We start from the raw sequence: 15,276 nt of genomic DNA, 5'->3' as shown, positions 1-15,276 counted from the left end.
GCTTCTGTTATTATCACCATGTGAATATTGTGCAGCATTCAGATTTTATTGTTTAAGTCTTTAATAACATTAGGATCAAAACTGCGCTTTGTTACTATTTCATCATTCTAGCACATTTCATAACCAAAAGATCTTTCTTCAATTTAGAAGTTTTGTGTTGCCTGCAGGAAATATTACATACAACTTTAGTTAGTATGTGATGTTGCTGTTTGAGAATGAATAAAATCTACAATATTACAAAGCTCACTTCAAAAGGAGACATCACTTTTTCCTAAGGGAAAACACTTTCTCATTCAAAAATTGACTTCATCACAGCAGTGCGAGTTAAAGGGATACTCCAGCCAAATATCAAAATTACCCCATGACATACTCAGGGCCTTATGCCGTTTTTTTTTTTATTAATACTGAGGTAACCAAGAATCCATAGATGTATCCTTCAAAGCCTTGGCTATCCAAAGATTCAATGCGCACCCATGACGTCTGGGTATTTTGAAATAAACATTCAAAACTGTAGTTAAATAAGAGTGTATATTTTGCAAATTAAAGGTCCTTGTGACTGTTTTACTATTATGGTAAAAATGGTAAATGGCATGGGCGAGGCTAGCCCCTTTTTAGGGGTGCTTCAAGCCGTGTTTTTGTCTTATACTGAATCACCATTCAGTGGCGGAGTGGCAATCGGGAGAGGCGGGACTTTTCCCGGTGGGCCGGTAGTGTTTTAAGGCCGCGAGGGCCGGTCTGATAATAGCCGTGCTTTCAGTCTTTAGTCATGCACTCCGGCCACACTAAAACCTATTTATCATATATTTAATATGTGACCCGTCACGGAAACCAGGGACTCAAGTCGGCAGCACAAGTTTCGAGAAAATGAGAAACAAAGTTTTTTTTTCGAAATTTGTGATTTTCGTTTTATTGCAGAATCTGTTAGTTGAGATCACGAAGAAGCCTCTCCATGTTTGAGATAGCAGTTTTTGTATATTTAAAAGCGTACATTTTGCGGTTAAAATAGGCTTGTTTTTCCGGAGATTCTAGCGTGCAGCGGGGGGCGTCATTGTCTGTGTGTATATTTACATACTGTATAAGCTTGTGTTTTCGCCTCCGCCCACAAAGGGAACAGCGTGACTACTAAATAAGGATAGTTCGCCCAAAAATGAAAATAATGTAATTAATGACTCACCCTTATGTCGTTCTAAACTCGGAAGACCTCCGTTCATCTTCGGAACACAGTTTAAGATGTTTTATCGTTAGATTTAGTCCGAGAGCTTTCCCCTTCATTGAAAATCTATGTATGGTTTCCATGTCCAGAAAGTTAATAAAAACATCATCAAAGTAGTCCATGTGACATCAGTGGGTCAGTAAGATTGTGTTGATGCATCGAAAATACAGTTTGGTCCAAAAATAGCAGAATTACGACTTTATTCAGCATTGTCTTCTCTTCCGGCTCGAGCGTGAAGTCACGTGACTGTAGTGACGCGCTGCCCTGTTCCTCAGACATGTTTGCTAAGTTTTTTTTTTTTTTTTCAAACTTATAGCCTGCGTCTCCCCAGACCGTAAAGCTCGGGCGCGCAAAACAAAAGAAAAATAAAAGAAGCTGGGGCGGAACAAATAACAGTCAGCCGCATCGTACGTCAGCCGCGTCACTGACTTTATGCGGCGCCGCAGTCGGATAACGTCAAAGTACCGCGAGAGCTCTTCAAGAAATCTTACGGAGTAGTTTAATTTCGACTCGCTCTCGCGGTACTTTGACGTCATCTGTATGTCAGTTCTTGCAGCGAGGCATGAGTCCAAACACACAGAAGTTACACAGATATAGTTGTATTCTTCATATAATTGGCTACATGTTTTGTCTATCAATATTTTCCATGAAGTCATTGGCTGATGGAGGAACGAGCGAGCCATTGGTAACCTCTCTAAAGGATGTCACGTTTTCGACGGCGCTGTTTGGATGATCTATTATACTACTTCCCTATTTTAAATACAAACTTTGAAGGCGGGTTCATGTGTTTAACGGAATGTAAGCTCATATACCCTTACATGTTACGATTTAAATAGTCTTAAGATTATATATTATATTGTATTACCAGACATTCATGCGAAATCTGATGTAAACAATCTATATTTCACGGATTATACGCATTTGTGGACAAATATGGACATTGGATAATCTGAAACAGACTGGATTCGACTTGTGATCCCCACAAAGGTAAAAGAGTCATGTTTATTTTTGCGGGTTGTCATTTGGTCATAAAATAGTACATATGATGCTAGAACATCTCAAAAAGGGTTTTACAGGGGGCATGGCTTAGCTAAATGAGATGTAAATGAGCCCTATTGTCTCCCCCAGCTGAAAAGAAGAGTCCCTTTCGTCTTGATTTTCTCGGTTTGAGTATTTCTGAGTTCCTATATTCAAATGGCCACAACTTCTCCAAATCTTATCAGATTTCCATGTGTTACACATCGTTGGAAAGCTTAGAAACTGCACTTTCAGAATCTGTGAATAACTCAAAATGCCCAGATCCGACTTGTGTCCCTACTTTCCGTGACTGGTCACATATGCTTCAGCGCTCAAAATGTATCTGGCCGCACCGCTCTCTCTATCAAGCCCGTCTCCCCTGGCGTTCTATCAGCCAATCAAAAAATAAAGAAAGAGGCTACACAATAGCCAATCAGAAAATAGGACTGTTGTATCTGGGTAAGATTTAACGCAACAATCAATAAAAAAGCATAGCCTCGCACACCCACAGAGGAATGGAGCTCCGAGCATCACTTTGAGCAGCACAGAGTAAGTCTGATCTCCTGTTTTAATGTTACAACAAATGCACAACTTTGACACAAACAATGACAACTTGACTGCTGTTAGAGAATGTTTCCCAGATAATCAGCATCAGTTTTTCACGAGTGTCTGTAACTTAGACAACAGTTTACAGCCTGTTCACTGACAACACCTGCTCAGAACATGTAAGTTAGTTTAAGCCTCGTTATATTTTCGTTATCACACGATGACTGACATTTTGTCACGTAAAACATCTCTCTCCAAACAGGCTTAATAATTTTATAAGCAACTGCTTTGCAACCAAAGTAAGCTTTAGCTTACCTAAAACTAGGGAACTGTTGACTTTAAGATCTTTTAAATAATAATTATTACACTCGGTTTTTCATGTTGTTTTGCAGTCATTTTATTGTAATTTTAGATTTCAGCATTTGCTTATTTACAGCGAACCATTTTCTTTTTTTTTGACCACAGCGGGCTGGTGGTCTATGAAATTTCCCGGTAGATTTTTGGGTCCCACTCCGCCCCTGACCATGGTACATGTATAATAAGTGTTTATTTTCGGATTATTTTAGTCCGGCGGGTACCCGCGCGCTGCGGAGTAGTACAGTACCTGGGTGACTCGTCCATAGACTTAAACGGAGAGAAGTAATGCCGGTTACAATGTTCTTCCGCAAGACGCATGCAGCTTTGTGCGTCTCAGTGAGTAGTTGCATACGTGTGTCTCCGTTGTTAAAGTTTATTGTATGATTTATCGTTAATTTGAGACTTATTTTAACAATCGGGAGTCATATAAACATGACGTCACGTGCGTCTTTTCTGGTCAGTCGTCATGAAAACATGGCGTTTGGAACAGAGTGAAAACAAACTACATATCACAATACCACCAGTACCGGTAAGTTATGTGTCAAATCACTAACTGTCTGACTATCAAACTAGACAATAAATATTTTTTAGTTTGTCACATGTAGATTAATATGAAGGGGATAACGTTTTTAACCCTTAGTGCAGGAGTCACAAGTGTTTTGTTTTAGACATATAGTAAAGGTAATGGTTCAATTAAAGGACTGTTAAAAGAAAAGCTGCAAATGAACAAACTATTAATAAACCTACCATATGTTGTAGGCATAAAAGTTATAAATTAGGAGATTTGTCATTTTGACAAAGGCTTAAAATGACACACTGTATATCCACATAAAACCATACCCACACTGCTGCTGTAGCCCACCTTTTGTCCTGATACTTTAATATGGCATTAATGGCAAAAAAGTGCTAGCTCGCCACTAATTAGAAATAAAAAGGCTGGCAAAAAAATGCATCTCAAAACTCATCAGATTGATGCTTTAAAATATGTTATTTAAAAAAAAAGTTCTATGGGGGAGCATGCTCCCGGACCCTAGAGGGGTAATTTTCTTCTCATCTTTTTCACCCCTGATCCGTTTTCATGCCTGAAAGGTCTCCAAAAAAATCTGGATTTTGGAGTTAGTTGAACCAATGTTAAAATGATAGTTATTTTACAATAAACATATCATTGGTTTCTGTAGGAAAAAAGAGTGGGTGGTGGCAGCGGAGCTCAGCACCCCTAAAGCTCTAACCCTAGAATCGCCTCTGGTAAATGGACTGCATTTATATATAGCGCTTTTAACAGACCTATGGCCATCCAAAGCGCTTTACAATTAGCCTCACATTCACCCATTCACTCCCACATTCATACACCGACGGCGGTGTCAGCCATGCAAGGCGCCAGCTAGCTCGTCGGGAGCAGCTGGGGTTAGGTGTCTTGTTCAAGGACACCTCGACACTCAGTCCGGTGGAGCCGGGGATTGAACCACCAACCTTCCGGTTTGTAGACAACCTACATGAACCACTAGGCCACTGTAGAAATGTTTTGACTGATTAAACAAGAAGACAATAAACTCAGTTGGGATTAGGTGTAGCTGTGTTCTTCTAGTCATGTCGGGTATTTTAATAACTAAACAGAATACATTGTTTTGTATGATACACCATCAATATGTAAAAATGACAATGAAGCAATCCTTAACAATTTTTCTGATGAATGATGATCATGAGACAGTGCAAACACATCACTTTTACTATAGTATAGGACGTAACTTCTTTACATGATCATATAAAATACAACCTAATGAGAAATACATGGTCTCATTTTACAGTTGTGCTCACAAATTATATGTTAAAATGGGTATTAGCGGGGTGTTTGCTGTTTTAAATATCAGTATTTTAATGTCATTCATAATCAAAATACAATGTTAAGTAAACATCATCTTAATCATTTCACCTTAAAGGGGACAGAGAATGAAAAACCATTTTTACCTTGTCTTTGTTGAATAATGATAGTCTACCTGCATTCACAAACATACAAAAGTGCTAGACATGCTAAACATCTCAGTCTCATAGAAATTCCTCTTTTAGAAATGTCAGCCAGAAAACGGCCCAATCTGAAAAACTGTTGCTTATGACATCACAGGCATCTCACTGCCCCTCACTTTAAAATAATTGGCTACATTTTTTTGAGAGGCAGCAAAGTCAACCAATCAGTAATGAGATTGCAAGTTAAGCCAGTAGGGGGAGCCAAATAGGTGCACAACAGGAATTGTTGTAGACATCCACTAGCACACCTAGCCTGGTTAGCCAGACCTACATCAAGATGTAAGGTCTGGCAACTCTTCACACAAACGGCTCAATGCAAGGGGCGGGATATAAGGTTGTCCCTCAAAATGCCTCTGCACGCAATAGGATAGCGCTATGACGGATCAGAGCAACGAAGAAGGTGACGTAGTTACCGTAACCAGTCGGCAAAACTCCAAACACATCTTTCTTGCTTTAAAAGGACTTCAGTAGGGTTTATTTGCTCTTCTCTCAAAGAAAAACATAAGTCTAAGTCCTCCAGAGTCGCGGCCAAAGCCGCTTCAAAAGATAGCTGTTCGCCAGGAGCAGCAGCCATTCTCTGTTTTCAAGTAGGAACCGTTGCAGCTCTGTCGTCATCATGTTAAGCCCGCCCCACAGACGCTACACACGGTGTGATTGGCCTGACCAAATTTTGGTTTTTAGACCGGTTAAGTGTATTGTGAGTGCCTAGACTAAACCCTGGCAGCAAATATATTTTGCGGCCGCTAGGGTGCGTCTAGATTTCTAGGCTATAGCACACCAGCATTTCTTATTAAAAATGAAATGTCCATGATTCACACAAGCACATTAACCTGATTGTTTATTTAGCATCCACATAAAACTTTATATCTTTCAAAACTGTCCTACATATGACAACAAAACAACAAAAAGCAGTCATATTCACATTCAGATATAAACTATCTTTTAACATCACAGAGTTTCACTGTTGATCCTCCATAAACAGAAACCCAGGACAGAGAGGTTGAGTGAATGTGGTCTGGACTCTGTGTATGAGCTTCATTGTGTCTGAGACTCTGTAGAAGGACAGAGATCCTGCACTGTAATCCACATACACTCCTATTATACAGGAACTCAACTTCACAGGAAGATCTGTGCGTTTGTTGTTGTGATAGAATGAACACCTGGATGAACAGCAGTACAAACTCCAGCACTGATCATTATATATAAACTCACATTCACCACCCCGACCCTTCCTACTGATGCTCTTATATGACACTGATATACCCACAGCAGAAAACACATCAGCACTGAACTCAATCTCCCAGTAACAGCGTTCACACAAACTCTCTCTACACAACACCTGACACACATGATCAAATCTGTCTGGATGATCAGGATACCGCTGGACTCTATCAGTCCATGAAACTCTTCTGTTTTTCTCAGACAGATGGAGGTTTTTATTCATTGTGTTTGTATCCAGAGTCAGCTGACAAAAATCTGATGGAGATAAAAACAAATAGATTTACTGTAAATAAAGCTCTCTGTTTCTGTGTGTGTGTCCTTATGTGTGTGTGTACCTAGTAATTATCACGTTGTGGGGACCAATTGTCCACACAAATATATGAATACCAGTGTTTTTGTGACATTTTGGATGTTGAGGAAACAAGCTTATCAATCGAACAAGATGATGTTTCTTGAAAATGTGAAGCAAGAAAAGGGTTTCTGTGATGGTTGGGGTTAGGGAATGGGGTAGGTAAGGGGAATAGAATATACTGTATGGTATAAAAGGCATTATGTCTATGGAATGTCCCCACAAAACATGGAAACCAGAATGTGTTTGTGTGGGGGGGTGCGTGCGTGTGTGCGTGTGATGTCTTACATTGTAGAAACTCCTGTCTGGTTTTAGGTTCATTGTTGGGTGTAACTAAAGACATAAAAAGAAATAATGGCTGCAATTGTAATTTTAAAAGTAGGTATACAGTACATATATCCACCATATGTTTTGAGATTCTTTTTTATATAACAAGAATTTTCTTACCTTTATAAGATATCTTGTCAATCTCTTTGTAGAAATCCTGAAGTTTTTCTTTCAGTATAGATACAGATTTTCTCACATCATCAAAAGAGAGTTGAGAAGTAAAAGTGATGTTGGGTTCATCTTTACATTTAAGAGAGACAGACAGAGACTGAAAACTCTACAGAAACAATGAGAAAAGATTTTTTATTGTGTTTATCGTTCATTTATGTTGGAGATTTAGATAAGTTTGTGTTATATATTTATTATTTTTAGGGGTTACCATTACAAGGCTTTTTATGACGCATTTATTAAAGGTATAGCGGAAGATTTTCATTTTCCGGGTGGATCACCACTGTTATTGGTCATCCTAGATGTCAATCATTCAGATTATATGTTGACGTATAACCGTCGCACGTGCTCGCCTCTACGTTCGCTTTCTGCACATGCGCACTTTCACGTGTATGTGTGTTGTGCTACGGTTTCAACCATTCATTGAAGGTCGCGTTCTCACTGTGATTTTTCAAAATGTCTGAGGGGCGCAAGAGAAAAAGTGTCTACGAATTGTATGACAAGAAGAGAAAGGACTATAAATAAAGAAACAAGACCAGATGTTTATGGGAGACTATTTCACACGCTGGCGTGAGCTAAAAGGACAGGTTGGGCTTCCCACGCGAAGTTTCTACTGGAAAGGTACATTTTGTCATACTATGAGAAATCCATTTAAAATCACTGCTGGTAAAAGTTGATGTAAGCTATGATTTGCGATGCTAGCCCTGGCACAAGTCACGAACAGCACAGACACGGTAAACATGCCGACAGAAACTTGTAAACAGAGCGAAGAGAAGAACTGAGCTCCTGCACGCTCTCTCTGTCTCGTGCACGCGTTTAACAGGCGTTCCCTCTCGGGAGCATTTTTTTTAAAATATCGAGGGGCGGTTCTTTTAAATAATTCGGGAAAATCTTCCGCTATACCTTTAAGTTGGCTCAATGAAACATTATTTGATTATTGTTATACAGATCAAGATTTCAGTTTTTCGCGATTGCTAAAACACTATAACCAGGTTTTTGAACTAAAATGTCAAAACCATAACGCCATTTTTCAAAAAGCACAATCATTTTGCTGAACTATAAACACTACTCCTCTGCTTTAACACATGAGTCAGATTTGGTGAACCGTTACTTCAAAACTGTACACACAAATCCCTACATTTCTCAGTGCTTATACCATGTGGTCATATGGAAAGCACTAGCATTTCTGTTCACTAAAGTCAGCCCAGCTTAAGCTCAGTTAGCAAACAATTACCAAGGTGGAAACACTAAGAGTCAAAAATGAACACACATCAATCAGATCCTTCAATAGATAGATAAAAGGGCTCGAAACAGTTCACTGAGCTTTGAAACAATGGATCCACAGAGAAATGAAGGAATAGGTTGAGGTAAAGGAGGAGGAAGAGAAGGAGGGAGAGGAAGATGAGGAGGAGGAGGGAGAGGAGGAAAAAGACATTAATGAATAAAAATGTGCTAATGCTTACATTGATTGTGTCTTTTTTTGGTCATGTGAAAAGGTTTTTGAGCGGGAGAACCACAAGCAACTTACCAGTTTTGGATTGTTTTGAATTTATAGCACCATTGTGTAATACTATGTTTTAGTGTGTGTGTTTTTGAAAGCTTCTGTGTGATGTCTGAGGGAAAAGTTTGGTTTTTCAGTAAGAGTGAATAGTTTTGAGTGTAGAGCTTCATTTTGACCTGAAAATATAATTTTTGGAGTATTGGGTGAGATGTTATGCAATTGTGTTTACTGTTTTGAGAATATGAGGCATAGTTTCAAGAAATGTGTTTAGGCAACCAAGAAAAACTGTAATTTAGTTTTCAATAAAGTTAATAAAGTTTTCTATACTTGAATTAAGTTCACAATTAAGTAAACAAACAGGTGACCTGATACTGAATTTTAACAGTAGTTGTGCTTATCATTTTTAAATCACTTTGTAATGTCTCAAACTATAAAGATTCAGTTAAAGTGAAAGGAAATTATTGGGAAATGACTCTTCTTCTCTAATATCAAGGTGTAACTTAAATCACTGTGTTGTTTATAAGTGGTTGTGTTACCTGTAGAAAAAGGATGTGATCATCTGTGTGTGAAAGTTTCTCCAGCTCAGCGTCTCTCCTCCTCAGATCATCAATCTCCCGCATCAGTCGCTCCAGTCGTTCTTCAGCTCGACTCACTGCAGTCTTTTCCTGATCTCTGATCAGCTGTATCACCTCAGAGCGTCTTCTCTCAATGGAGCAGATCAGTTGAGTAAAGATCCTCTTACTGTCCTTCACTGCTGTCTGTGCAGAGCGCTGTTATCACAAACACACACACACACACACATTACAATCAGATCTTACATCACACTAGTGAGCTTCAGTCAGACTGAAACTTCTTCAGCACTCAAACTTCTCATGAAAACTCACCTTATTAGACTCAATAACATCTCTCAGATCCTTAAGCTCCTTTTCGATCTGTTTCATTCTCTGATGGTATTTTCTCTTTGTATCACCTAAAACCCTCTTGTGTAAAAATAAAAGAAGGAACAATCTATATCATTAAGATACATTTTTAATTCAAGGTTTATATTACAAAATATTTTACAGTGTACCCTATTGTTATGAATTATGAGTCCTTAAAGTATAAGAGGATCATGAATGTTTATTATTTGACATTAACAGTTTTTCATTACAGTTTTTTACGATTGCTTACACACAAAATCTTTTCATGTCACATGATTTTTGAAAGCTCTCACTCAAAGTGCAAAACTACATGCCAAATCTTCAAAACCATAAGCTATTTCTCAGCCTTTGACGTTTTCAATTGCATAAAACACTTTTTTCAAAACACTACACACAATTCTCTACCTAAAACACAAAGATCTATGAGGAAGTGACTTGCTTTCCTTTTCCAAACACAACCAATCAAAATGCCACTTATTCACCAGGTCACACAGACACACTCCTCACATGAGCAAACACAAATTGCTTAACAGATCACTAACCAATCACTGCTTTACTTTACAGTAGTATAGATAGGCCTATAAATAGGTCAAAGGTCAGATTACCTGTTTTGGCAATCTGCACCCCACCCCCCTGCCAATTACTGGACCGGGACACCACACACAATTTACTGTATTCTACTGTAAAGAATATACTTTTGATTTACATGTTTATAGTTTTGTTGTATGCTAATGTATACAACAGTGATGTTTGGCCTAATAAATATTTTCTGTTTCTACATTGCATTGGCGTTTCCGGTGTACTTGTTACTCCTCTCAGCAGATTACTTTCACAGAACATTGTATTGAAAGATATAAGCCTATGAAAGACCAAAGAGCTTTAGATTTAGAACAGCAGTGTTTACATGGTATTATCCAAAAATGTGTTATTATAAGAAGTGTTTGCTATTTGATGCAAATAATGCTTGATTCTGACTTGTGTTTGTGGCATTTTGAATGCAGTGTTGCATTTTGAAGGAGATGTGAGGTACTTTGCATTGTGTGTGTGCAGTTTTGAGAATTGTGTGTAGAGTTTTGAAAAAAGGAGACTTAGTTTTGAAAACGTGTGTAAGCAATTGGTAAAAACTGTAATACAGAAAGTCTATGTTGTGAGTTCTTACCTGTTTCTCAGTTCTTTCTGCTGCAGCTGATACAGTGTCATGATTTTTGTGTTTATCCATCATACACAGATAACACACACAACGCTGATCAGTACGACAATAAATCTCCAGTAGTTTCTCATGTTGAGGGCAGATGACCTCCTGAAGTCGTCCAGTTGCCTCTATCAAGTTGTGTCTCTTTCCTTTGAAGAAAGTCTCATGTTGTTGGAGGTGATGTTGACACAGTAAGAGTTCAGACACATCAGACAGGACTTGACAGCTTTGTGTTTGATTTCAGTACAGACGTCACACGGCACATCTCCAGCAGAACACTGAGCAGAAACATCAGCATGTACTTTGGTCTTCTTCAGTTTCTCCACCATTTCAGCCAGTATGGTGTTTTTATTCAGAGCCGGTCTTGGTTTGAAGGTCTGTCTGCATTGAGGACAGCTGTAATCTCTCTTCTGATCCTTCTGATTCCAGTAGTTTGTAATACAGCTCATACAGTAACTGTGTCCACAGGGAATGGTCACTGGATCCTTCAGTAGATCCAGACACACTGGACAGATGAATTGATCCTGAGCCACTGAAATACTGGCTTCTGCCATTTTACTGCACGTGGAGACGAACAGTGAGGGAAGTTCAACCGCTCAGACACAACTCAAGTTTCGTTTTCTCTGACTTCCGTGTCTAAGTGTCACAAGGTGACGATCTTTCAGGGCGGAACCAAAAGTTGAGGAAGTTTGGTTCCGCCCGGATGTTTCCGTCCAGACCAGAGAACAGAAACACCGGACCTCCGGCAGCTTCGCGAAGGCTGTAATCAGCCGATTGAGCACAGCTGTGCATAGTTAAAGAGATCGCCTGGCAATTGGACAACTGGAGTACATGGAGGAGTATAAAAAGCACAGTTAAATCACAGTTAAGGGTCGTAGTGTGTGCTGAGGAACGGAGCTGTGCTCATTGTTAGACGTGGTGGCTGTCTGTATTTCTCTCTCTCTCTCCCTCTCTCGTTGTAGTTTACAGTGGACCTGCTAGAGTAAACGGAAAATCCTATGGGTAAAAAGGAACTTTGGTCTAACCAGCACTTTTGAAGGAGTAAAGCAGGAAGAAAATTGACCTTGTTGTACAACGTAAACAAAGGCTATCCGCTGTGAGTATACCTTTTTGGTGTGGAGTAACTTGCAGAAATTAACCTGTGTAACCGTTGGAAACCTCCAGGAGAAGGAGGGCGGCCCTACCCCTACAATAGCGTGGTGGGCGAGCCGTTAGAAGCGTAAATCCAAGCAGCCACAGCAACGAGACTCTATTCTGGTCGTATTTCCATCGCCCTTATCTCAGCCCAAGTGCAGTGGAGGACACCGGGCGTTTCCCTTGTTGTGTTGCACTTATAGTGTGGTGAGTGAGACTTTGCAATTAATAAGCTTTTCACGTTGGAGTGGTGCTGTGTATTTGCTGTGGGTTGCTGTGTGTCTTGTCAGACCATTTCATCCATTTCTTCTACTGGGCAGAGGACGGAGAGGCTAACGACCTCAGAAATTACTGCTACCATACGCAGTGTGCTGTTTCGGAGTGCGAAGGGACGCAGATCAAGAGCTGTCAGTGACTGTGAGTACAATATTGGAAATATTCGTGGTGCAAACTTACCTGTGTCTGTCTTTGTCGCAGAGTCAGAGGCGAAAGGGTCCGCCGCCCCCGCGGTCTCTACAAAGGGGCGCCCCTGTCCAGGATTCGATCGCCCTACGGGCAGTGGAGATAGGGCAGCGCTCGACCCGGTGAGGTGGTGTGTGACCTTCGCCCCTCTGCTGACCTACGGAGGAAACCATACCTACCCAGAGAGCTGTAAACAGCAGAGCCGGTGAGAAATACTCGAAGTCCAAGTAACAGTGTCTTTGTGTCCTAGTGGCCACCTGTGGAGAGAAAGGAGAACGAGAGTGAATAATTGAAGAACAGACTGTGAACGTGATACCTACCCAGAGAGCTGTAAACAGCAGAGCCGGTGAGAAATACTCGAAGTCCAAGTAACAGTGTCTTTGTGTCCTAGTGGCCACCTGTGGAGAGAAAGGAGAACGAGAGTGAATAATCGAAGAACAGACTGTGAACGTGATACCTACCCAGAGAGCTGTAAACAGCAGAGCCGGTGAGAAATACTCGAAGTCCAAGTAACAGTGTCTTTGTGTCCTAGTGGCCACCTGTGGAGAGAAAGGAGAACGAGAGTGAATAATTGAAGAACAGACTGTGAACGTGATACCTACCCAGAGAGCTGTAAACAGCAGAGCCGGTGAGAAATACTCGAAGTCCAAGTAACAGTGTTTTTGTGTCCTAGTGGCCACCTGTGGAGAGAAAGGAGAACGAGAGTGAATAATCAGAGAACAGACTGGGTAACGTGATACCTACCCAGAGAGCTGTAAACAGCAGAGCCGGTGAGAAATACTCGAAGTCCAAGTAACAGTGTCTTTGTGTCGCAGTGACTGCCTGTGGGAAACAAGGAGAACGAGGGCGAACGGACGACGGGGAACGTGAAGGCACGCGGGGCGAGGACCCCCTGCCGAACAGAGGAAAGGTACGCAGACAGCGGAAAATCTCCTTACCAGTCACCCCGAATTTGTTCTGCCTCCAGGAAGGAAGAAGGAGGGCGCCACGGTTAGCAGGGTCCAGGCCGGAGCCTGACGTTTCCCCTTTCCCCCGGCTTACAGTGGGCTGCATCCCTGTTGCCCTTGCCCTGTCTGCCCGTGGTTGCAGTCTCCCTGGAGGGAGGAGAAGAAGCCCATTAGTTTTAATTTCCCCTTCCCCATTTCCCAGTTCTTTTAAATATTTAAATCAAATAAAGCTTGTTTTAAATTTTAAATTTTACTTACCTGTTCCCGTGTTTGTCTGGTCATTGGGTTGGCTTTGGGGACCTCCTCGAGGTGGGAGTTGAGAAGGGGCGTGGCTTCTAGTCAAACATAGCCAGCCCTTGGGGGTGACAGATTTTGGCGTAGTCGGCAGGGCCCCACCTCGAGTTGAGTAACCAAGGTCACCCAATGACTGACAACGCGGGGCCTGCAGCCCCACCCCGTGCCACGTCCATCATCATGGGAAGCCCATGGATCCAGAAATATGGAGGAGCAGAGTCGGAGGTACGACTGGCTGAATGGAAGGCCCAGTTGGAATACTTGGCCTACTTACAGGGCCTTAGCGCCGCCCAGCGGCTCCAGTTTGTGTTGAACTCCCTAGAGGGAGAAGCACGGCGAGAGGTACAAGCCGCCCCCGAAGCAATCAGAGCCACCGCCCAGACTGTGTTCCAGTTCCTTACCGAGCAATATGGTGACCATACCCCCGTAGCTGTCCTCCGTTCACAATTTTTTAATTGTAAGCAAGGCCCCCGACAACCCATTAGAGCTTTTGCCCTCCGGCTGCGGGAGCAGTTCACTCGCCTGCAGGTCCGACGAGACCATGGGCTAGGAGACGGAGAGGCCTTGTTACGCGACCAGTTCCTCTTGGGGATGAAAGAGGGCCCTGTGAGGCAAAGTCTGAGGGTCCAGTTTCGGAGGGACCCTGGGCTTACTTTTGAAGACCTAAAGAAGGAGGCGCTGGCCCTGGAGGGTGACGAGGTCGAAGTAAGTGAAACCCCCGTATGCGCAGTCGTAAGTGGAAATACAGCAGCACCGCCTGAACACACCGATTGGAAGCAAGCCCTGAAAGTAGAGTTGTTGAAAGACGTCCGAGAGCAGATGTCGGAACTATCTAAAACCCTCCTGGGAGAACTTCGCCAAGGTAGGGCGCGAGAGGAACCGAGGCCGGCACCCCGAGAGCGAGTCTACTCTGAGAGGGGCCGAGAGCCACCGGGACGCCCGAACCGTTTTAACCGGCCCCGCTTCGAATGGGATGACCAGGGGCGGCCAATCTGCAATCGTTGTGGAGAACCAGGGCATTATAGCCGACAGTGTGGGCCTCGCAGGGCATCGGAAGGGGGTTTTTAGGACGACCGGCCACAGTGGGTCGTGTGGCCGGGACCCCTCGAGAAGACCCGGGAAGAAGTGACAATTCTAGAGACCAGATGGTGGGGCATAGCCCAATGGCGGAGGTAAAGGTATGTGGCAAGACAGTACAGTGCCTGGTGGATACGGGCTCTCAAGTGACATTGTTTGCAGAAAGTCTCTCGCAGGAAGTATTCGGGAAGCAGAGAGTACAAGGAGGAGAGGCCCCCTGGCTGACGTTGCGGGGCGCCAACGGCCTAGAGATCCCTTACATTGGCTACCGGCTGACGGACTTAGAAGTTCACGGGGTGTTAGTCCCCCAAAAAGGGGTGATCATCGTGGAAGACAGGTGTTTGGGTGTCCATCGAGCCCTATTAGGTATGAACGTTCTCTCCGAGTGTTGGGAGGAGTTATTTCGGGCTAAGCCTGGCCCTAGGATCTCCCCTGTCGAGAGGCCCCTATGGGAGCGAGTAGTCGCCGACTGTCGTCGGGTCCAGATGACCCAGGTCCGCAGAGGCCGGGAAGAGGTAGGAAGAGTGAT

The 15,276-nt window shown here is 42.4% G+C and overlaps 1 pseudogene; it reads right to left on the bottom strand.

Annotated features, from left to right (window-relative positions):
* Positions 1–6,051: 6,051 nt before the first annotated feature.
* LOC135719262 (E3 ubiquitin/ISG15 ligase TRIM25-like) lies at positions 6,052–11,420 on the bottom strand (annotated as a pseudogene).
* Positions 11,421–15,276: the final 3,856 nt, after the last annotated feature.

This window comes from Paramisgurnus dabryanus, chromosome 14 (genome assembly GCF_030506205.2).
Source record: "Paramisgurnus dabryanus chromosome 14, PD_genome_1.1, whole genome shotgun sequence".
NCBI classification, from domain to species: Eukaryota; Metazoa; Chordata; class Actinopteri; order Cypriniformes; family Cobitidae; genus Paramisgurnus; species Paramisgurnus dabryanus.
This window is presented reverse-complemented; position numbering and strand designations above follow the sequence as displayed.